At 35.2% G+C, this 23,406-nt stretch overlaps 2 long non-coding RNA genes and 1 pseudogene across 2 annotated transcripts; 2 read left to right on the top strand and 1 right to left on the bottom strand.

The window, feature by feature from the left end:
• Positions 1-1,574, top strand: part of LOC132057751 (photosystem II CP43 reaction center protein-like) — a 3,264-nt pseudogene extending 1,690 nt beyond the window's left edge.
• A 2,722-nt stretch (positions 1,575-4,296) lies between these two features.
• On the bottom strand, positions 4,297-6,764 carry LOC132058385 (uncharacterized). The gene is made up of 2 exons (XR_009415282.1): positions 5,992-6,764; positions 4,297-5,470 (listed from the first exon to the last, which is right to left on the bottom strand). It is a non-coding gene; the product is annotated as an uncharacterized LOC132058385 (long non-coding RNA).
• A 13,174-nt stretch (positions 6,765-19,938) lies between these two features.
• On the top strand, positions 19,939-21,668 carry LOC132056788 (uncharacterized). The gene is made up of 2 exons (XR_009414943.1): positions 19,939-20,368; positions 21,257-21,668. It is a non-coding gene; the product is annotated as an uncharacterized LOC132056788 (long non-coding RNA).
• Positions 21,669-23,406: the final 1,738 nt, after the last annotated feature.

Here is a 23,406-nt window from a genome sequence, read left to right as displayed (position 1 = left end):
GTTAAACATGCTTAGAATATAATATATATAACAAAATAATAACAAAAGTTCATAGTAGAAAGCGGAAGATCCTGAATTTGAGACTTTCTACACAAAAAATATCCTCTTAAACGAAGGTATTCGCACTTGGATGGCGGCTCAAGATCAGCCTCATGAAAACCTTATATTCCCTGAGGAGGTTCTACCACGTGGAAACACTCTTTAATGGAACTTTAGCCTTAGCTGGTCGTGACCAAGAAACCACCGGTTTCGCTTGGTAGGCTGGGAATGCCCGACTTATCAATTTATCCGGTAAACTACTAGGGGCACATGTAGCCCATGCGGAATTAATCGTATTCTGGGCCGGAGCAATGAACCTATTTGAAGTGGCTCATTTCGTACCACAGAAGCCTATGTATGAATAAGGATTGATTTTACTTCCCCACCTAGCCACTCTAGGTTGGGGGGTAGGCCCTAGGGGAGAAGTTATAGACACCTTTCCATACTTTGTATATGGAGTACTTCATTTAATTTCTTCTGCAGTATTGGGCTTTGGCGGCATTTATCATGCACTTCTAGGACGTGAGACACTTGAAGAATCTTTTCCCTTCTTTGGTTATGTCTGGAAAGATCGAAATAAAATGACCACAATTTTAGGTATTCACTTAATCTTGTTAGATATAGGTGCTTTTCTTCTAGTATTCAAGGCTCTTTATTTTGTGGGCGTATATGATACCTGGGCTCCGGGAGGGGGAGGTGTAAGAAAAATTCCTAACTTGACCCTTAGCCTGAGTATCATATTTTGTTATTTACTGAAATCCCCTTTTGGAGGTGAAGGATGGATTGTTAGTGTGGATGATTTAGAAGATATAATCAGAAGACATGTATGGTTAGGTTCCATTTGTATACTTGGTGGAATCTGGCATATCTTAACTAAAACCTTCGCCTGGGCTCGACGCGCACTTGTATGGTCTGGAGAGGCTTACTTATCTTATAGTTTAGGGGCTTTAGCCATCTTTGGTTTCATTGCTTGTTGTTTTGTCTGGTTCAATAATACCGCTTATCCTAGTGAATTTTACGGACCTACTGAACCAGAAGTTTCTCAAGCTCAAGCATTTACTTTTCTAGTTAGAGACCAACGTCTTGGGGCTAACGTGGGATCCGCTGAAGGACCTACTGGTTTAGGTAAATATCTAATGTGTTCCCTGACCGGAGAAGTCATTTTTGGAGGAGAACCTATGCATTTTTGGGATCTGCGTGCTCCATGGTTAGAGCCTCTAAGGGGTCCAAATGGGTTAGACTTAAGTAGGTTGAAAAAAGACATACAACCTTGACAGGAACGGCGTTCCACGGAATATATGACTCATGCTCCTTTAGGTTCTTTAAATTCCGTGGGTGGTGTAGCTACCGAGATCAATGCAGTTAATTATGTCTCTCCTAGAAGTTGGTTAGCTAACTCTCATTTTGTTCTAGGATTCTTCTTATTCGTAGGTCATTTGTGGCACGCAAGAAGGGCTCGTGCGAGCGAAAGATGATTTGAAAAAGGAATTGATCATGACTTTGAACCTCGTTCTTTCCATGACCCTCTTAATTGAGATGAGACAGAGATCCAATGTTTGAATGAAGTACAAATCACTTTAATTCAATCATACATCTTGGAATCGCTTAAGTATTCCTTTTTTTTTTTTCAACTCATTTTATCTAATTTATATCTAATCTATTTTTTTCGGCTTGGCTAGGTGGGATAGCCGAGCCATTCCCTTTTCTTTCGGATAGCAGATTGGGCAAAACCACTAAAAAAAAAATCTATTCAATTAGCAAAAAAGGAGAGAGAGGGATTCGAACCCTCGATATTTCTTTGTTCAAAACTATACCGATTTTCAAGACCGGGGCTATCAACCATTCAGCCATCTCTCCGAAAGACTATTTTTATTTTATTCCTCTGAATAGAACATGGCCATAGGGGTGGATACCCCCACTATCTGTAGAAAGATCTCAGGGGCGAATCCACCGGTCAATCTATCTATCCGTATATAGATAGATGATCTAGCACGCCCATTTGTGAAATAAAAAAGATAATTCTATTTCCCCCTATCCCACTCCATGTATGAATAAGGTGCGAAAGGAACCCTATACTTTATCGTTGATGATAGCCTTGCTTTATCGCTTTATCGTCGTAAGGTAAGCTCATAACTCATGGCCACATTTTTCTTTCCAACTTATTCCTTTATATACTTTACTCGTTCTATCTTGGTATAGGATATTCGTGGGAGATGCACCTTCCTTTTCTCATAATACTACTACTTCTTAAGCGCGCGTACTTCGCATATTTCCTTTTCTTTCTATACCCATACTTATTCCTTTACATTCTTTCCTCCTCAATTTATCTTATTACCTCCCGTTATAATCAATCCTTTATTCCTCGCACAAGGAACCCTATTCTTAACTCAAAGATCGCTTTGTCCTTTAGAATATATTACTTCTATATAATCCATTCTTCGCATCCAAAACATATTCTGTTCATCCCCTCTCATCCTTATTATGCTGATCCTTTTCCTAACAATTGTTCTATTTCGTTATTCATCTTTCCGTAATCTTGGTCTTTTACATCCAGCCAAAGATATCATCGTGATCTCGATTATACAAATCACAAACTGTTACTACTTTGCCATATCACTTTTCTCTAATTTCTTTTTCAAGTTGACTTCCTTTTTCCTTTTGCTTGCTATCATTTCTGTCATTGCGAAACCTTTATGTTGGACTTTCCCCTAACAAGGTCTTATAAGCTTTCTTATCTATTTCCCCGTGGCTCACTTATTGGTTTCACACTTGCATTCACTCTTTATTCATATAGAACATGTCACATCCTTAGTCGTTTCCTCGCTATACTTTACTCACTTTGTATTACAGTTCTTGCTACATTCTCATTATATCCTGATCATAATCAACTCTATAAAGTACCACTTCTTGATCTCATTCGCAAGCCTGCTTATAAAATAGAATAAACCTCGTGAAGTAAGCATACTTAAACTGTTACTCTTTCTAATCAGTCCTACTACACTTACCACATAAGTTGTCTTACCAATGTATTCACATTCGTTATAACCCTTCGTATTTCATACCCCTGTCTCAATCATGCTGTTACTTTATTTTGCTAATAGACTTGTTGTATTTTACTTGTGCTTATCCATCCACTCAATACTTCAGTATCACACTCTATTGGAGTTACCCTTTCTCTTCTATGTCATGTTTTAGTACTACCAGTCTCCCTAATTTACTCTAGTATTTCTCTTTGCCATATCAATGTCGATCTTATAATTACCGTTGCTATCAATTCAACAACATTTAACTCATCTCTTGTAGTTGTCGACGATACTCCTAACTTAATCCGGTCCTTCCATTACGTCTTACACAACATCTTTTCCCGTTAGGACACATTACAAGCTTATATATCTTATCTCCTTTAAATTCTAGGAAAATTTCGGCAGAGTTTCCTCTATATTTCTTACTATCCAAAACCTGCACGCAGCAAATACCAACAATGCCTCACAGGGCTAATATATATATACGACATATCTCAGCCACACAGGGCTCCCAATTTCAAGTAAAAGTACAAAGATGTCGAAACTTACCTCATATATCACACCTCGAGATGTACCTGATCCTTTAGCGATCTGCCCTGCTTCGTATTTACTTTCCCTTTCATTCTTCAGCCTTACATTTCAATCATACCTCAATATTCTTACCTTAGCCGACATACTTATTTCGTACCGTTGCTTACCTTTGTACTGATTCATTCAATTTGTTTAGTTCACAAACTTATAACTGAACTTATCATCAAGAGATACATTTAATCAATTCCTCTGTTGTTGTACTTACACTGACTTACCTCTATGACAACCAATCCAAAGATCATATAAATACATATTCTGATAACGTAGCCTCAGAGAAGTGACTTACCTTTGTAACTTCCAATATCATCACTCACTTTCTTCTGTCGATACCGTTCTTCTGCTGAAATCAAGGGTTAGTATAAGGAATCTCATTTCCTATGGCTTGGCTCTATCGCACGATCTTAGATATGAAAGAAGAGTAACCATCCTAAATGCCCTGTAGCCTCCTGTTTATAAATGTGGTGCGCAACACACCATAAACAAGACTCTACTAGACACGACTTTGCAGACAACCCCTAGGACGAACTGCTCTGATACCACTTTGTCACACCCTAATCCTGATAGGGCATGATGGGCACCCGACCCTTACTTAGGGCCGAGCGAACCCGTTGGTTCTCGTTATACTCATAATCTCATTGGACTCTTAAATCACGAAATGAAATGCATAATGAAAGCTTTTCAAAAACATTCTTTTCGTCTTTCTCAAATCAAGTAAAATCTGTAATCATATGAAATCTGTAAAGTAATGCATAATGATACATCGGCTTACATAGCCGCTTACAAGACTGACATACTGTATACATGACTCTGTCTGCAAAAGTCTCTAACGTAAGATATGATATCAAAACCTAAGTTGGGACAGGGCCCCAACATACCCATAATGCATATGATTCAACTCATAAGGAAATACTCCGACGCGGCATCACTCCAAACAGAATGGAGTTTACCAATCCAGCTGATCGCCTTGGACATCCTATAGTCAAACTCCTGTAAAACTTTCCTGCAAAGCAATATGGGGTTGTGTGGCATGAAACACAGCGCCCCCAGGCAAAGGGACGTCAGTACGAACAATGTACCGAGTATGTAAGGCAGCAGTAATCATAAAGAATGAGATATAAGTCATAATGAAAGTACGAGAAACAACCTGTAATATGAATAGCCCCGAAGGCAGAGAATAACAATGTAAGTAGCCCCGAAGGCAATGACTAGAAATGTAAATAGCTCCAAAGGCAAGAATTATACATGCTTTCATGTAAAACCATTTATCAATGCATAAGTATCCATAGGCCTTTATCGCCATCATATCTATATAACGTACCCGGCCCTAGCGGGACTTGGTGTGTATAACGTACCCGGCCTGTATTAGGACTCAGTGTGAATAGCCAACTGATCAGTGGTTGCACATCTACGTGTCGTACCCGACAGACTATAGCGCGGTTCGGTGTCAGTAACATAATGAATATATATATATATATATATATATATATATATAATGCATACGAGACTCATAGAATCATTATGGAACCTTTTGATAAGATGTAAGGACATAAGGATTTCAAGTGTCATTATGAAGCAGTAATGTTCAATAAGTAAAGCTGTCGGAATCATAGACATAAACAATATATAACAAGGTAGCATCTGGGGTCAAGTCATAATTCCCCTAACGTGTCTAAGAGTGGAAGTCACTTTTGGGGTTTATATGTTTGTCGTTCGTTCATATCGCAAAGATCATGCCAAACGAAGAAAAGGGAATAGCCTTAACATACCTTGTCCGCTTCTTAAGCTAATCCAAACCTAAGTCTCGGGCTTCCCAAGATCTACAACAACGTCAGTAGATACCAAACATTTGCTATAGGTACTTAGGAATCCAACACTAAGCTAGCACGTCATTTATAGAAATTCGGACAGCATTTCCTTTATAAATTCAACAAATCCCGAGAATTCAACTCGGCCAAATTATCAACAACAATACCAACAACCATATTAACAACATAAAAAATTAATCCCATCGATCCAGCCCCTCAACAATATAAAAGTAGTTTCAATAATTCAAACAATAATGCGACGAGCGGCAAGCTCGACTTGTCAATTAAATAATAGTTTTAAACCCCACCTTCATTCCGAAATTTCTCAAAAATATTAACAACAAAAGCAACACCTCCAGGTCATTCAATTAATTTCCAGTCATATAATTTCATAAGAACAACCTCCCAAAACAGTCCACCGAATTACAACACCAATTTATCCGATTTCCGATATAATTTTCGTATTTCTTTCATCTAGCAATGTATATACGACTTGGAAAAATCAAATACATCTAGGAGAGAGGATTTATTACCTTATATGCAAAGAACTACTCTTCTTCCACCTTACTTTACTTTGAAGAAATCTCCGAAATGCTTAGAATCCCTTGATGATTCTTGAAATTCTTGCACAATATGATTAATCCTCAACATAGATGTAAAAAAAAACACTTTTATTTTCATTCCATTTGGACCACATAACCGTAGCTTTATTTCCCCAATCCCCTCACGTTGCACAATAAATCTGGAGCAACAATACATTGTTCCGTCCTTGCTTCTCAAAATAGACCGAGCTTGTGCTTGATTTTTCCTTATTGTCAAAGCCCCAAACGTGATTGTGCTGCTGAAATATCAAGCAAGAGATCAAGTTTTCTTTCTTATCAAAGCTACCTCTTTGGCTAATAATAAAAATGAATCTAGAAGCAATTCTACCTAGCGGCTACGTTTTTAATGCCTTTTAACTAAGGAAAGCAAAATGAATTGTATTCTTTATTCTATATAGGGACAAGATGTGCCTCCACCTCATTCATCCACTAAGTGTGTTTGTCCCCTTCTATTCTTATCTCATAACTTGTGACTAGAAAGTTACACGTGGCTAATATTAAGCCACCCCCAAAATGGGACTTAATCTCATTATTAATAAATATCCACCATCCTAATATAATGAACGACCCTCGTAATTAATTTTTTGACCTCAATTCACTTGAGTAGTAATCATTTTTAATACACTTCATATACTCATTGTCATGATTATGTGACATAGCACTAGTCCATAGCCCCTTTTGGTACACACAAAATATTATTTCCAATCACCGTCGTTCCACTTTCCAGCCTTAAATAATTTCGAGATATCATCCTAACCACCTGTAAGCTTGGGGTAACCTTGTTTTCCCTACTTATAACTTTTAACTTGTATGCTTTCCAACGCATGAAAACACAGATGTAACAAAGGTGCTATTCGTTCCACTTTCTAGCCTTAAATAATTTCGGGATGTCATCCTAACCACTTATAAGCTTGGGGTAACCTCGTTTTCCCTACTTATGACTTGTTCCACTTTCCATCCTTAAGTAATTTCGGGATGTCATCCTAACCACCTATAAGCTTGGGGTAAACCTCGTTTTCCCTACTTATAACTTTTAACTTGTAGGCTTTTCAACGTTCCAGCCTTAAGTAATTTCGGGATGTCATCCTAACCACCTATTACCTATGACTTTTAACTTGTAGGCTTTTCAACGTTCCAACCTTAAGTAATTTCGGGATGTCATCCTAACCACCTATAAGCTTGGGGTAAACCTCGTTTTCCCTACTTATGACTATTACTTATGACTTTTAACTTGTGGGCTTTTCAACGTTCTTTTCAAGCCATGAAAACACGGATGTAACAGTGTGCTACTAAAGCACCGAAACTAGATTCCCCTCTTGCAAAGTTACCTTCTTCTTCTGGAAGGGACACACATGCTGCAGCCGTAATGTTACCTTTTTCTTCTGGAAGGGACACACATGCTGCAGTCGTAATACTGCGAGCGACACAACCCAGTATTCACTGCTGGTCCATACCCACACACCTTTCATCTTTGGTGAGGCTTTCTCATTTTGAGAGTCCGTCCCATTACCTTAGTGCCCTGACTTGAGTTACAAGCTTGCACTACCAAGCTCGGCGTGCTATCTATTTTGTTGAGCTCTTATAAAGTGGCTCTATTTGTGTTTTATAAACGATGTGGGACAAGTGAAGGGGCTATTCAGATTTCCCTGCTGTAATTCAGACTTCATGCTCGTCTTGGTTATTGAAATTAGGAGGGTAGTCCCCTTCCAGACTTGCACTATCAAAACTTAGGACACTAAGGGGTCTTTTGGTACACTAACTCGGGGATTAATTTTGTAGCTTGGTAGGGATATCCTGGGAAATACCTTGACAAACAAAGTGGGATTAATTTTGTACCCATCTTATCCCATGGTAGAAGGTATAAATTTATCCTGGGATAATTTTATACCTTGTACCAAACAAAGTATAAAATGCATCCTAAACTTAAAGATAGGATATCCCATCTTATCCCATAGACCAACATAATTTTGTCAAACGAGCCCTAATCAAGATAGCCATTAATCAAACATAAAATTGATACTTATCTTTAGACTTTATTCAATTGGAAATTGCGTGACATGCAACCTTGGGTGATTACGAATCTTAAATATGAGGGTAAGTACTTCAAAGTGACACGAGCACAAACCATCCACGTGTTCATCCTCCGGATTCTCCAAAAAGACACTACTTTTGAAGGATCCAACATGCACCCGGTGACACTTTAGGAGAGTCCGAGTAATATAGGACTTCTGATGCGTATATAGACTTTTACCGCTAATTATTGGACAACTGTATGGCTTCAATTGCTTAGTGTCGTTGTTGTATAATTATTGAGTAGGAACATGAAATAAGAAATGTATGCGTTTATGATGGGTCGAATTTCTATGTAATATAGACAACACATAATCAAGATATTAATCAAACATAAAATTGATACTTATCTCTTGAAGTGAATGCAACCTCGAATCTAAAGCAACAAAAACCATCCACGCGTTCATCCTCCTTATGGAATCCCGAAGATGAACGTATTTTATATTCGGCTAAAGAACAATGATCACTTTTTCAATGGTATATACACACGTTTTAAACCCTAGCCAAAAACGTGTAGCCTTTCCTAACCCACCAAGGATATTATTTTTCCTTTTATTTTTCTTGTTCTAGAATATTCGGGCACAAGCGGGGACCACGTATTTAATTAATGAGGCTTCCTATTGTGGTATTAATTCGGAATATGAATGAATTAATCCTATCACAATAAATTACAAATTATTCCACTAGAAAACTGTAATTGCACTCCTCTATTTAATTTCGAAATCCTTCATTAAAAACTTATTTAACTCCCCATGTTAAGATTACGGACACCAATCAAATAAATTAAATTACTGACAATTTAATTCATTGACTAATTGAATCCTTTATATTTCTGCTTAACTTACATCATGTGACGGATACAAAATTCACCTGCAGGGTTTTCACATGAGACTTATAAGCATCCATAAAGGGGTATCATCAATCTCAAAGTCGAGACATGGATTCTATCAACTAATTATTATTTCACAAATGTAATTTATCCAATTTACCATCCAATTGAGTCGTACCTTTTAATAAATCAAAATAATGAACAAATCACATTGATCATAATAATTATATCAAGATAGACCCGGATTAATTTATCCCATAATTTATTTTATACCATCTAAAAGATGGTATAAAATAATCCCGTACCTTTTAATAAATCAAAATAATTTACAATTTTATCCTTATACAAACGTGATAAAAATAATAATTATATCAAGATTAAGAGTATAAGTACATTTAATGAACTAGAGAATTTGTTTTATATATTCAAGACAAAAACACTTATCTCTACTTGGTCCGTTCAATACATACAAAATGTACTAGCACAAGAAGACGGAACTACACCGTTCCCATAATGAAGATACATTATATTAATCTTGTGCTACAATCATACCAATGGCTTTGTCCAATTTCCATCTTCGATTGTGAACATAAATTTTATACTTATAAGAACCGACGATTTAATCTTCCGTGTATAAGCTAAACTCTATACACTAAATCATCTACTATATAAGTAAAGGACACACATACTAGTACATGATCTATTTAATTCTTTATTAAACAATGAATAAATAATTGTTCTATAATAAATACTATATCCAAACACATGGTTAATAGTATATATATCCCAACAATCTCCCACTTAGACTTTTAACCATGACAATTGTTAGAATATACCATGTCTAAACGCATGGTTAATGGTATATACCCCAACAATCTCCCACTTAGACTTTTAACCATGCATTTACAACTTTCACATGTATTCCTTTTGCACGACTACCAAAAGCCTTAGAGACTAAGTTCTTTGCAAAAATTAACTTACCAAGTTGTTTTCTAATGCAACTTCGTCTAGTAGTGCTTCGTAAATCGACCGGTTCGTACTACGATCTTCGGGATCCTATCATGAAACTCTCCAAAAAAAAATGTATTTCTTTTCAGGAATCCTATCATGCAATTCTCCCAAGAGTATACACCGAACCGATCTTGGTTATTATTCTCCCACTACGACTAAGTACTACCACTATTATAGTCATACTAACATATTATTGAGTCTTAATATTATCTTCATTGCCTTTTGGTATTGAAATATTAACGACTTCATATAGTGTTATCTGCTCAACATCACTCCCACTACTTACAGGTAGTGAATTTCCTTACGCCTATTAACGTTACTTCCACTACTTAAATGCAATGGAACGTCAACCCTGACATGTCGGTTAGATGTTCTTAAACTTTTGAATATGATGACTCATTTGCTATTTCTTTGCTCAGTTCCTATAAAACTAGTTTACTTCGAGGAACTTGGTTTATAAAAAGTCTTTTTCTAAAAATCTGGCATTTGTATTAACAATTATCTTATTTTCTTTTAGGACAATAAATAAACCTCCTTTCGTTCCCTTTGGATATCTAATAAACATGCATACATCCATTCTTGATTTCCACTTATTTGTTTTCCCTTTGAACACATGTGCTAGACAACCTCATATCCGAACATGTTGCAGATTTGGCTTACATCCATTCCACTGTTCTATGGGTATCAAAGGTACTAACTTAGAGGGAATTAAATTAAGAAGGTAACTAGCAGTTCTAAGACATATCCCAAAACGAAAAAGAAAATATAAATAAGTCAATCATTAATCTTATATTTCTTTTCTCTTCCACACCAATCTATTGTAAAATACTTGATGTAGACAATTGAAAATTCAATCCCTTTATCTAATAAGTAACTAATGAACTCTACAAAGAGGTACTCGCCAAGACGATCAAATCGCAAAGTGACTTAATATATTTTCCCCGACGCTTTTCATTTTCGCCTTAAATACCTTGAAATTTTCAAAGCATTCGGACCTATAGAGCATCAAATAGATATATTCATATCATGAGTAATCTTCTTGAATGTCACGAATACTCAAAATCACCTCTTGCCTTGAAGTTCATTATACCACACAAATCAGAATGGATTGGCTTAACTTATCATTAACTTTATTTCCTTTTAAGAGAAAAGGTCTCTTAGTCATTTTTCCTTCTAAATAGGACTCACAAGTTGGTAGTGCCTCTACTTTCAATAAACATCAAAAGTTCATCATTTGACCAACTTCGAAATTCTATTCAGATTAAATGACCTAGACACAAGCGTCACAGATAAGTTCATTCAATTCAAAAAAAAAAAAATCTCTTTAGAGACAGATTAACATTATTCAGTTCAGAAGAGTTATTAATTTAAAGGGTCAAGCATCAATGTACCACATGAGATAAAATGTTTATCAAACTTAATAACACAAGAGTTACAAGAAAAATAAACTAACTATCCATCTCTTGTTTGGTTAGAAACTAAAAATAAATTCTTTAGAAACTGAAAATAAATTTTTTCTAAAAGTTACATATAATGCATCCTTTAAATTAATGTCTTATTTCTATCGAAGAAATTCCCGACTAGTAGTAAGTGGGCTAGATAAAATCTATTGAGAATTTGAGATATAATCATTAAATAGATCATTAGTTATGTAGAATGAATAATAAAATTCAAACCACACATCACACATATAACCATGCTTACCGAACAGCTAGATTCGATAGGGAAACTTAACAATTCATGCAAAATATATGAGTCATGCCGTATATATCACCCCATAAAGAAACGAACCAACTCAGATGGAGAGTAAACTGCTAATTTATATTAGGTAAATATCCCATTTAATTATTCCTAGTTCCATTGAACCAACGTGTAACTCAGTTGGAGAGTCAAGACAAGTTATCAATTAACTAGGGACTAGAACACAGTAATCAACCATAATGAATCTATCCGATGGGGAGGAAGACCTATGTCAACACATAAACTCATTATATCACTGCTATATATGATGGAGACTATAGAGAATGAACCCTAACACCATTATTTGTTAAAATAAAAAAAATAGTTAACAAAATTTTTCCAGAAAACAGAAAAACACCCAAAAACCCATCTAAACGACCCCAAATGGCCAAAAAAGCCCCTCTATCACAGCAAAGCTGTGAGTATTGCTCAGTGGTCGTTTCTGATGAACCTACCAGATTTCGAGTCAATCGGAGTTCGTCAAAAATCAGAATTTCTAAACGATGACCAATTCGGATTTTTTGTTTTTGCTTTTGTTTTTGTTTTCGCCAAAATAGAATTTAAGAACGTATACATTTGTTCAGTATTTCTTATCACATATCATCATTAGCATACTAATATACATGAATAAAGAACAACGAACAAATTTTCAAAAATGTTTACATAATTTTCGTGTTGCTTTCTCGAAATTAGCATGTTTACGTAATCATTGAATATAAAATTCAAAACACACAACATAGATATCCATGCATCTTGAACAACAAATTTCAATATATGAGAACAATTCACGCAACATATATATGTGATGCAAGATATTCACTCCATAAATTTAAAACCGAGCTAACTCAAACGAAGAGTATGTCACTAATTTAAGCCAAGTGAATATCATTATCATTATCTCTAGTTCCATTGACCCAACATGTAACTCAGATGGAGAGTTAATACAAGTTATCAATAACTAGTGATTATTCCTAGTGACAACCCATAATAAATCCATCCGATGGGGAGGAAGACCTAATGTCAACACATAAATTTATTATTTCACTAGTATTTAGACATGAAAAACATAAGGAAGAATCTCTATCACCATTAGATCATAACCGAGCTATTTTTCCTTAAAATAATTTTCAAGAAATAGAAAAAATGCCTAAAACACCATCTAAACAATCCCAAATCATAACAGTGAATATTGTTTAATGGGTCATTTCCAATGAATCTATTAAATTTCAGGTAATTGAGTCCGCAAAATAATTCATCTCCAAAGCTATAACCAAAATCAGATTCAAAACAATTTAAGCATTTTTAAGAATTAAACAATATGACCTACATTCTTATCATATATCAATTCATATTAAATCATCATGTGTATTCATGTTCTAGATTTAACATAAATAAAACTGCCATAAAGAGTAGTTTTTCATACTCGTTTTAATCCGAAAGAACAACATAAAACCCATCTAAACAGCCTCAAAGATTATTTCTTACTGGGCGTTTCCAATGAACACACCAAATTTCAGGTCAATAAGAGTTCATAAAATTCTTGATCTCCACAACTAACCAAATTCATCAAAATAACCATTTTAGGCATAGCTAAAGATTAAATAATTTGATGTATATTTCCATTATCATTCTATAATTATCCCATGAACACGAGGCATGCATAATGTCCCTTCTTGAGACACACACTTACAACAAATTGTCCTCTCGATTAATACACCTGAGAATCGAAGATACTATATTTTCTCCTTTTGGGTGAAAACCTTGATATCTCTTCTAATGAATTAATTAAATACTTGAATTAGTATCCAAAGGTACATCTTCTATCAGTGGATAAAAATCCACCACTAACACTTATCCAGGACAATTTGCTCATGGTACATTAAGAATACACAATGACTCAAATAAATAGACCACTTTAGTGGATTCTATTTATTAATCATAATTCATAACTCTCAATCCATATATAATATAATCTCACATGTATAAAACTATCAAGAATTTTCAATAATATCAAATAAATAGATCACTTTAACAACACTATTTATTTATCATAAATTCTTAATTATACAAGATTATACACATATAAGGATATAATTATACTCATGTAATCAATGTGTGATATAACCTCACGTGTTTAAAATATTAAGAACTGTTTCAATCATCCAAAATTAACAGGCCACTTTGATGATAACAATTAATTAATCATAGGTTCTCAATATATATATTACTAAAACACATGTCAGGAAGCACAATATTATCAAAATAAAATAATGCCCAGAATAATTATACGATAAGAGGTACAAACCCTAATTAAAAAAAATGAGAAGTTTCTGGGATAACAACTACCTGGGATAATAACTAAAAATCCATATATTCCTGGATTTACATATTATCTCGGATCCTAGTTCAAAACATGGAAAAGAAAAGATCCTAGATCAAAACATGGAAAAGAAAAGATCCCAAGCAAGTCCAAACCAGTGGAATAAAACCACTTCTGCCATCCGCCCATTAGGACAAGCTTAACCTAGCCTTGTTCTTTTCTTTTGTTTTAATAATTGTTATAATTATAATTTTATTAAATTAATGCATCACTGAAACCACTTGCAAAACGGTAATTAGACGACGCAAACTGGCGGCACGCCTGATGAATTGAGCCCTCTCAATTTCTACGCTGTTACTTTCGGCAAGCTTTCAAACTTAGCATGTAATTTTCTAATAAGATTATAAAGCATGAAAGATACATATAATCAGACATACACATATCATTGAAGTTATCTATTTAGATGCAAGTAGGCTCTTGATGCCAATTGATGGAATACAGGCATACGCAGCGGAAGCAAATTGTCAGGATTGAACTTGCATGTAATATAGATAACACATAATCAAGATATTAATCAAACATAAAATTGATACTTATCTCTTGAAGCGTGAATGCAACCTCGAATCTAGCCTTCAAGCACGAGCAAAAACCATCCACGTGTTCATCCTCCAGGCCACGGTCTTCTACTTGTGTATCCCGAATAATACCAAATTTGTAAAACGTAATACTATGAAAAAGTGACAAGTATTCAAAACTAAAGAACAATGATCACTTAGGGTTCAATGGCTTTTTTATATACACACGTTTTAGGGTTTTCCCTAGCAAAAAACGTGTAGCCCTTTATTTTCCACCAAGGATATTATTTTTAATTTTTCTTGTTCTTATTCGGGCACAAATAGGGGACCACGTAATTTAATTAACGAGGCTTCCTATTATGGAATTAATTCGGAATATGAATGAATTAATCCTACCACAATAAATTACAATTTATTCCACTAAAAAATCGTAATTGCACTCCTCGTTTAATTTCGAAATCCTTCATTAAAAACTTATTTAACTCCCCATGTTAAGATTACGAACACCAATCAAATAAATTAAATTACCGACAATTTAATTCATCGACTAATTTAATCCTTTATATTTCGCTAACTTACATCATGTGACGGATACAAAATCCACCTGCAGGGTTTTCACATGAGACTTATAAGCATCCATAAAGGGGTATCATCAATCTCAAAGTCGAGACATGGATTCTATCAACTAATTATTATTTCACAAATGTAATTTGCCATTATCCAATTTACCAGGAATACATAGACTCGCAATTGAGTCGTACCTTTTAATAAATCAAAATAATGAACAAATCACATTGATCATAATAATTATATCAAGATTAAGAGTATAAGTACATTTAATGAACTAGAGAATTTGTTTTATATATTCGGACAAAAACACTTATCTCTACTTGGTCCGTTCAATACATACAAAATGTACTAGCACAAGAAGACGGAACTATACCGTTCCCATAATGAAGATACATTATATTAATCTTGTGCTACAATCATACCAATGGCTTTGCCCAATTTCCATCTTCGATTGTGAACATAAATTTTATACTTATAAGAACCGACGATTTAATCTTCCGTGTATAAGCTAAACTCTATACTATATACTAAATCATCATGACTATATATTAAACAATGAATAAATAATTGACACACACATGGTTAATAGTATATATATCATGATCTATTTAATTGACTTTATTAAACAATGAATAAATAATTAGTTCTATAATAAATACTATATCCAAACACATGGTTAATAGTTATAGTATATATTGAAAATGTAAATAAAATTTGATTAAATTTTGGATGCTGAGTTGATGGGAAGGTTGGGTACCACCAATCGCTATGCACTGACAGAGCCCCTATGATAGCCTGAATGGGAATGAGACACTTGAGAGTTAATTACCATTTGTCCTGTGATGACTTATTCTTAGTTCTTTAGACTTGGGTGATATCTGTTTACTTGTTTTCCCTCTTTACTCTGCCTATGCTGATTGGTACAATATTGCAGGTACTTCTCATGGCTCTTAATAGCAAAACAGCCAAAGCTGCAACTTCTTCTCGGGCTGCTGCCAGTGATAAGAAAAAAATGAAGCTTGCACCTAAACAAGAACCAGCTGATAAGAGGGACGTATTCTTCACCCTTTTTTTAAACGTTGGGGACAATGCAATTTCTTAAGTGTGGGGTGGTGAGTACTTTTTGCTTGTTATTAGTTCAATAACTGTATTTTTTTAGTAAGTAATAATTAGCTTAGGTCAGTTTGAGTTGATAGCTTCAATTCTTGGTTAGATTGTTTTAATATTTAGTTTAGTAATAATCTCCTTGGGTTTTCATTGCCATTGTTCTTTCCAAAGGAACTATTTCTTTTGAACTTGGCATTTTGGATTAAAGTTAATATAAAAAATGTGAAAAAAAGAAAATAAATAAAAGAAGAAAAGCATGAATCTGAAAAAGAAAGTTCAGAATCTTGAAATGCACACTTTTTATGAGAATCACCATATTTTTTTCCGAACTTCCTTTTTTGAGCACATGATAGCATATTGGGGATTGAAATTGAGTGGGATGTGAATTCCATGTACACTGAATGGCGAGTTTTGACTGTGTATTTCTATATATACATGTCAGTCTAGAACTTGCCTGCTTGTTGCTTGAGGCGAAATCTTAGGATGTTCTTAAGTTAGGAAATGATTATAGGCCTTCTTCATTCATCCACTTTAGCCTAAATGGACTTACCAGTAGTTGTGGATTATCCCTACATAGCCCCTTTGAGCCTAATATTCCCCTTTTTTTGTATTAGCCTAATAATATCCCTTTGTCTGTGAAGTTAATTGAACAAACATTCACCTGATTCCCTAATGACACACCTTAGTTGAACTTGTTGAGAGTATTTAGTATGTGAAGGAAGTGGTGTGAGGAACAGAAAGTGAACGGGTATTCTTTAGGAATGCTTATTGTTTAGTGCTGAAAAGAAGACCGGCAAGTTAACAAAAATGAGAAAGGAGAAGAAAATAATACTCCCACCGTCCCAACTTTTGTGATATAATTTGATTAGGCACGGAGTTTAAGAAAGAAAGGAAGACTTTTGAAACTTGTGGTCTAAAACAAGCTGTAGATATTTGTGTAGCTACAAATCATTTCATTAAGGGTAAAAGGGGAAAGCTCAAGTTAAATTATTTCTAATTATAGAAATGTTTTAAATTATTTCTAAATATAGAAATGTATCATTCTTTTTGGGATAGACTAAAAAGGAAAGTGTATCACATAAATTGGGACAAAGGGAGTAAGTTCTTTGAATTGCTGATGTGCATGTTAGACTGAAAGGGAGAAGTGATAAAGAACCGTGCAAAGGTTTTATTGAAAGATTTTTTTTACTGGAAAATTTGCAAGAAAAGAGGCAGTGGTTTGAATAATGAACTGAAAAAAGTTGTGCTTAAGTGTCTGGTAATGGTAGTTCCATAAGGATGTGAGTAACTTTCATCCATGTTATCATACCTGTCCTTAAGCCCGCATCACATCCAAAGAAAAAGTCCTATCTGATCTTACAATATGGGCAAACATATAGTACTATTCCATGTGTATGTAAAATTCTTTCTTGAGTGTGAGAGCTCTTTGTCTTAACATGCCTCACTGTTCTATAATTAAAGATATGATGTGTGTATTTTGGGGCATTTCTTTGATAGTGAGGTACAATGGGATTTGTTAGATCACCAGGTTTTGATATTCAATTCATGAATATGAGCGCAAGAAAGGGTGTTTGAACTTTGTGGTTCATTTCTCTTTATATATGTCTAACAAAGATCTCTGAATGATCTTGAGTGCTTATTTGTTGGTTACAATGGATGTCTCACGTTTGCTTGAGAAGGAGCAAAAGATTAAGTATGCTCTCATGTTCTCTAATCTTAGGTATGCTCTTCTCTCCATCTTTTCATCATTTTTTCCTAGTTTTTTTATTTCCGTTTCTTTAGGGGAGCCTTGAAGTAACTGGTAAAGTTGCTACCACGTGACCGGGAGCATGGGTTCAAGCCGTGAAAACATCCTCTTGCAGAAATGCAGGGTAAAGTTGCGTACAGTAGACCCTTGTGGTCCGGCCCTTTCCCTGACCCGGCGCATAGCAGGAGCTTAGTACATCGGACTGCCCTTTATTGGGTTTTCTTCATATTTAGACCGAATTGAGGGAAGTGTTTACACTTGCATATAAGGATTAAGCTAATTCTTCTTTTTGTGTTTCTTCCCGCAGTGAAAAGATTTTCTTTCTCTATTTCAGTTCTGTAAGTTAAACTCATTGTAAGTTAAAATTAAAAGGTTTTGATGGTGGATTAATAAAGTAACCTATTTGTTGTTTAGACTCATTGGATATATGAAGAAATATTTAAAAATCTAAATCTGTCTAGTCGAAAAATTAAAATCTAAAACAGAAAGTGAAAAAGATGAAGCAGGAGTTATGTGTCAAAGGAAGATATATGGGAATTGATCGTGGGATAGTTTACAAATGAGAAAAGGGTCAAATTTGCTCCTCTACTATGTGAAAAGGATCAAATTTACCCTCCGTCATACTATCGGTTCAAAAATAGCCCCGCCGTTACCTATATGGTTCAATTATACCCTTGTTCTGTTAAGTATGTCCTAGGTGGACATCTAATCTCACATGTCATTGATATTTTGATGAGTGGACGCCACATGGCATGCCACTTCAGCGGCCCAACCATTTACCCTCACCTCCAGTTGTTCTTCCACCACTAACATTTCCTTCCCCTCCACCACCATTAACACCACCGTAACAACCTCAAATCTGGTGTTAATGAACTGGAACACATACCAAGTTATATAGCCAACAATTCAAAAGCTGTTAGAACATGGCTTTCATTAACTTCCCGGAAAAGGGCCAAATATGCCCCTCATTATACTTTGGGTATAAATATACCCCTGCCGTTATACTACTCGGTCAAATATACCCCTCCTCCGTTAAAGTTTTCCAAGGTGGACATCCTATCCTATGTGGCAATGTCATTTGATGAGGTGGATGCCACGTGACATTGCCACCTCATCACCCCTAACCAATTTTACTCTTCCCTCTTCCACCACTAAAATTTCCTTCCCGTCCACCCTCATTGTCACCATTACCGCCATTTTAAAGATTAGGAAGACAGTATTCTCATGTATGTCTTTTATTATTTTTCTGGCAAGTCCACCTTCTACCCAAACACATTAGTGCAGAAATCGCATTATGTACACATTTATTTGCCAATTAATAGAATTAATGGTGAGAATTTTATCAGCAAGTTGTTTCCGGTTAAGTTATGTGGTTATATTTAACATTCATAGTGTTTCATCCTCACATATCAGAGAATGAAAACTAAGCTGTCACTCGGCTGTTTTGCATTTAAAACAGATATACTTAAGTTTGACATATTCCTCGGAAAAGTTAACCTCTGATGATATCAAATACATGTGCTTAGAAAGCTGAGACAGATATCATCCCTGGTGTAAACAGACCCATTTTTGCTTAATATTATAGAAGACTAAGAAGTAATGGGTTAGGGGTGATGAGGTGGCAATGCCACGTGGCATCTACCTTATCAAATGTCAGTGTCACGTAGGATAGGATGTCCACCTTGGATAACTTTAACGGATGAGGGGTATATTTGACCCAATAGTATAACGACAGGGGTATATTTGGACCCAAAGTATAACGAGGGGGTATATTTGGCCCTTTTATTTGGACCCAAAGTATAACGAGGGGTATATTTGGACCTTTTTGAATAGTATAGGGGTATATTTGGCCCTTTTCCGTTAACTTCGTAACCGGTACGATGACGACAAAATTCTTTCATTATTTTTCTCAAATATCAAAATCAAATATAATGTACTGTGGTAGTATAATACAGTCTGAAATATTAGTGACAGACTAATTCAATTATTCATTATTTTGGTAATTTCAATCTAACTTCATCAGAACCAGTCGACGCCTCCTCCAAAACCCCCCAAAAGCCAACTTAATTTTTCCCAGAATACATTCGTGTATCAATTTCTCACATACCCATTTTTGAATTTTTCATGGTTTCTTCATGAAACATGTTTGAATCCAGGCCAAAAAATGTGTTAAGCTTAGGGGTTATCCTTATTCTGGTTTCCTTATCCTCTGTTTCATTACCAGTTGAGTCCCAATGCAAGAAAGGGTCCGATTCATTCTATGTTTGGCGGGGGACAGATCTCTCTTACATCGCACGGTTGTTCTCGGTTGTTACTAATGAACTGTAATACATACCAAGGTATGTAGCCAACAATTAATGGAGATTTAAGGTTGTCATGGTGGTGTTAATGGTGGCAATGGACCAATGGTAGTGGAGAGAAAGGAAATATTAGTTGTGAATAAGTGGAGGCGAGGGGTAAAACAAGGGTTGAAGATGTGAAAAAGTGCATCAAGCACCTCATCAAAATATCAATGGCATCTGAGATTGGATGTCCACCTAGGATATACTTAAAGGAAGAGGGACCATATAGGTAATGACAGGGGTATTTTTGAACCGATAGTATAACGGAGGGTAAATTTGATCCTTTTCACATAGTAGAGGGGCAAATTTGACCCTTTTCCCGTTTACAAATATTCACATCATACAAATTGGAGTTGATGGAATTTCCCTAAAACTATTGATCATGGAGGGCAAACTTTAACTATTAGTTTATAGCTAATCAGCTAGATTTCTGGTCAAGTTTAGATTATCTCTTGTGATCATTCCAATTCACATGTGTTGTTCCAATCCTCTCATAATGGAGGGTCTAGGAAGAAAGCAACTTTTATGCTGTATTAGAAGATCTCAAACTTAGTGTAGAGCTTTCTGATTCCCTCTTTTTGATTTTGTAGATATTGAGGTTCCATTCTTTTCAATATTCCAAGAAACTTGTATGAGTTATGTACTTGCTTTTGCTAGTTTCTAATAGTATCACACCGGTTTAGGAGTTGCACATATTTTGGCGATTGTCATCAATGAACCAGTTATAAAGTACTGTAGTATCCTGCTATTTCAATCGGTTCTATATCCTGCTATTTCAATAGGTTCTATGTAAAAGATCCAACAGAAATTATTGCAGCTATTGCACAATATGGTTAATGATTTTACACTTGGACTCTTAGCTAAATATGTTTCTTCTGATTGCAGATTCTTATGTAATTGCTCTATGCAAATAACATGTTGCTTCCTAATGACAAGTAACATCACTGTTGTCAAAGGCGCTCTTAAAGCGCACTTAAGCCCTAAAGCGAGGCTCAAAACATGTTGAGCGCTTCGCCTCGCTTTATGTGTGCTTCAGCATCATCATCAAGGCTCTAAGACATACTTTTCCTTGCTAATGAGCCTTTCTTGAAAAGGTGACACTAGATAATTGATATTTCACTGTATCGTAATGTTTTACAATTTCTTTGTCCATATATTTGTTATTCATGCTTATTATTATTAGTCTTGGACTAAACATATATATATATATATATATATATATATTTGTATTTTTGCACCATTGCGTCCTTTTTCATTAAAGGCCACGCGTTATTTGCGCTTTGCGCTTAAAGCCCCAGCTGACCTTAGAGCTCTTTTGCGCTTTTGATAACACTACTAAACACATGACATTTAGGACTTCAAAGTGTGATATCTATCGATCTGGCTTCTTTCACAATATGTTCTTTTAGCTATATATATATATATATATATATATCATCTTTTGGTTGATGACTGCCATCTCCATGCTTTTTAATAATATTTTCCACTTTGTATCTATTATTTCTTTTTTGTAAGCAAAGTATCTTCAAAATCTAGACCAAACACAGGCCATTAGGTGCGTGAATCAGAAAAAACATATGTATAAGAAGATTTGAAAGCTGGCATGGTTTTTCTTTATGTAGTTTGATTTGACCTGGGAGCAATGTCTTTACCCTTCTAGTTGTTATGTTGCTAATGTGGCTTGCATGTCAAACCTATACTTCATAAGGATACACGTTTTTTTTTTTTTGCTGTCACTTCTCTTCGAGTGCATTCACGAAGATTACATTTTCCTGATAGAGACCAAAGGAAAACGGGGAAAAAACTGGCAGCTATGACACTATTAAGGTCATCCTTAATTAACCATACCTTCCCGGAAGGGATGCACTTGTGGCGCACCAATTGGTGCAATGCTTTTGTGGTTCCAGCAGGTTCTGCTAACCATAAAAGAGTTGCGGAAGATGTAGGTTGTTCTTATGTTGTTGTCACGAATCACAGGGAATGTTGGCAAGGCTTGGAGCAAGATATTACAAGTAGAATTTCAGCAGGTTGAAGAAAAAAGAAGAATACTGGCAACTATTCTGTTAGCTCCTGCTATAGGCTCTTCCTGTAGCCCTCCTCTCCACAACTGGCAATCTTATATGGAAATGTAAGGCTCCACCCAAAGTCAGTGGTTTAGTTTGAACAACACTGCACTATGGTTATCTTACATAAGAGGTTACACCTTATACAATAGATGTTACCTTTGCTCAGTGATTCAGATGATGCCGGTTTTTCTTTGCACAGTCTCATAGCTACTCAACTATGCAAGTGCTCCTCTCTATGTAGTTAAATGGAACCATGCCTGGTGATCTAAGAGGCGCTACCAGCAACTTTCTAGGAAGGGTAATAGGAAACCCAAAGCCATCTGCTTGTATCTATGGACAAGGCGGAAGGAAAGGAACTACCAATGTTTTGGAGATACTACGGACCGGTTTGGACATGGTTTGAAATCATGTTTGGACATGCAATTTAGATATTTTAAGGAGTATTTTCTCTTATAGACATAAAACCTCACAAGTTGTGAAAACTATCAAAACATTCTCAATTCTTATACAATCTTACAAAATGAGCAAGTCATAGTTCATAACAAAATTAATACGCTAATTCATAACAACCGGCTCAAAATTAATACTAGAAGACCTTTAAAAAAATACAACATCAATTGACAAAGTGAACATAAATAAAATTAAACTATAGGTGCATATATAAATTAAAAGGTTGGTAGATATAAATAAAATTTGGTGGAAGTTAATGAGATTGATAAATGATTGATGGAGATTATTGTTAAAAATATCTATCAACTTGTGGGTCTTTTTTTACAAAATATAAACTTATGGATTAAATTTTATATTTTAAAAAGTTGAAACCATGGTTTCAAACCCCAAATCATGTCTTTTTGGATGATTTGTGATTTGAAACCATGAGTGAAAACGTATGTCCAAACGCTGGTTTGAAACCATGGTTTGAAAACGCATGGCCAAACGCCTACTACATCTACATATATACAAGAATAC

The sequence above is a fragment of the Lycium ferocissimum genome, chromosome 5 (assembly GCF_029784015.1).
Source record: "Lycium ferocissimum isolate CSIRO_LF1 chromosome 5, AGI_CSIRO_Lferr_CH_V1, whole genome shotgun sequence".
In the NCBI taxonomy this organism is placed as follows: Eukaryota; Viridiplantae; Streptophyta; class Magnoliopsida; order Solanales; family Solanaceae; genus Lycium; species Lycium ferocissimum.
Note: the sequence above shows the minus strand (reverse complement) of the source record. Positions and strands in the feature narration are given on the sequence as shown.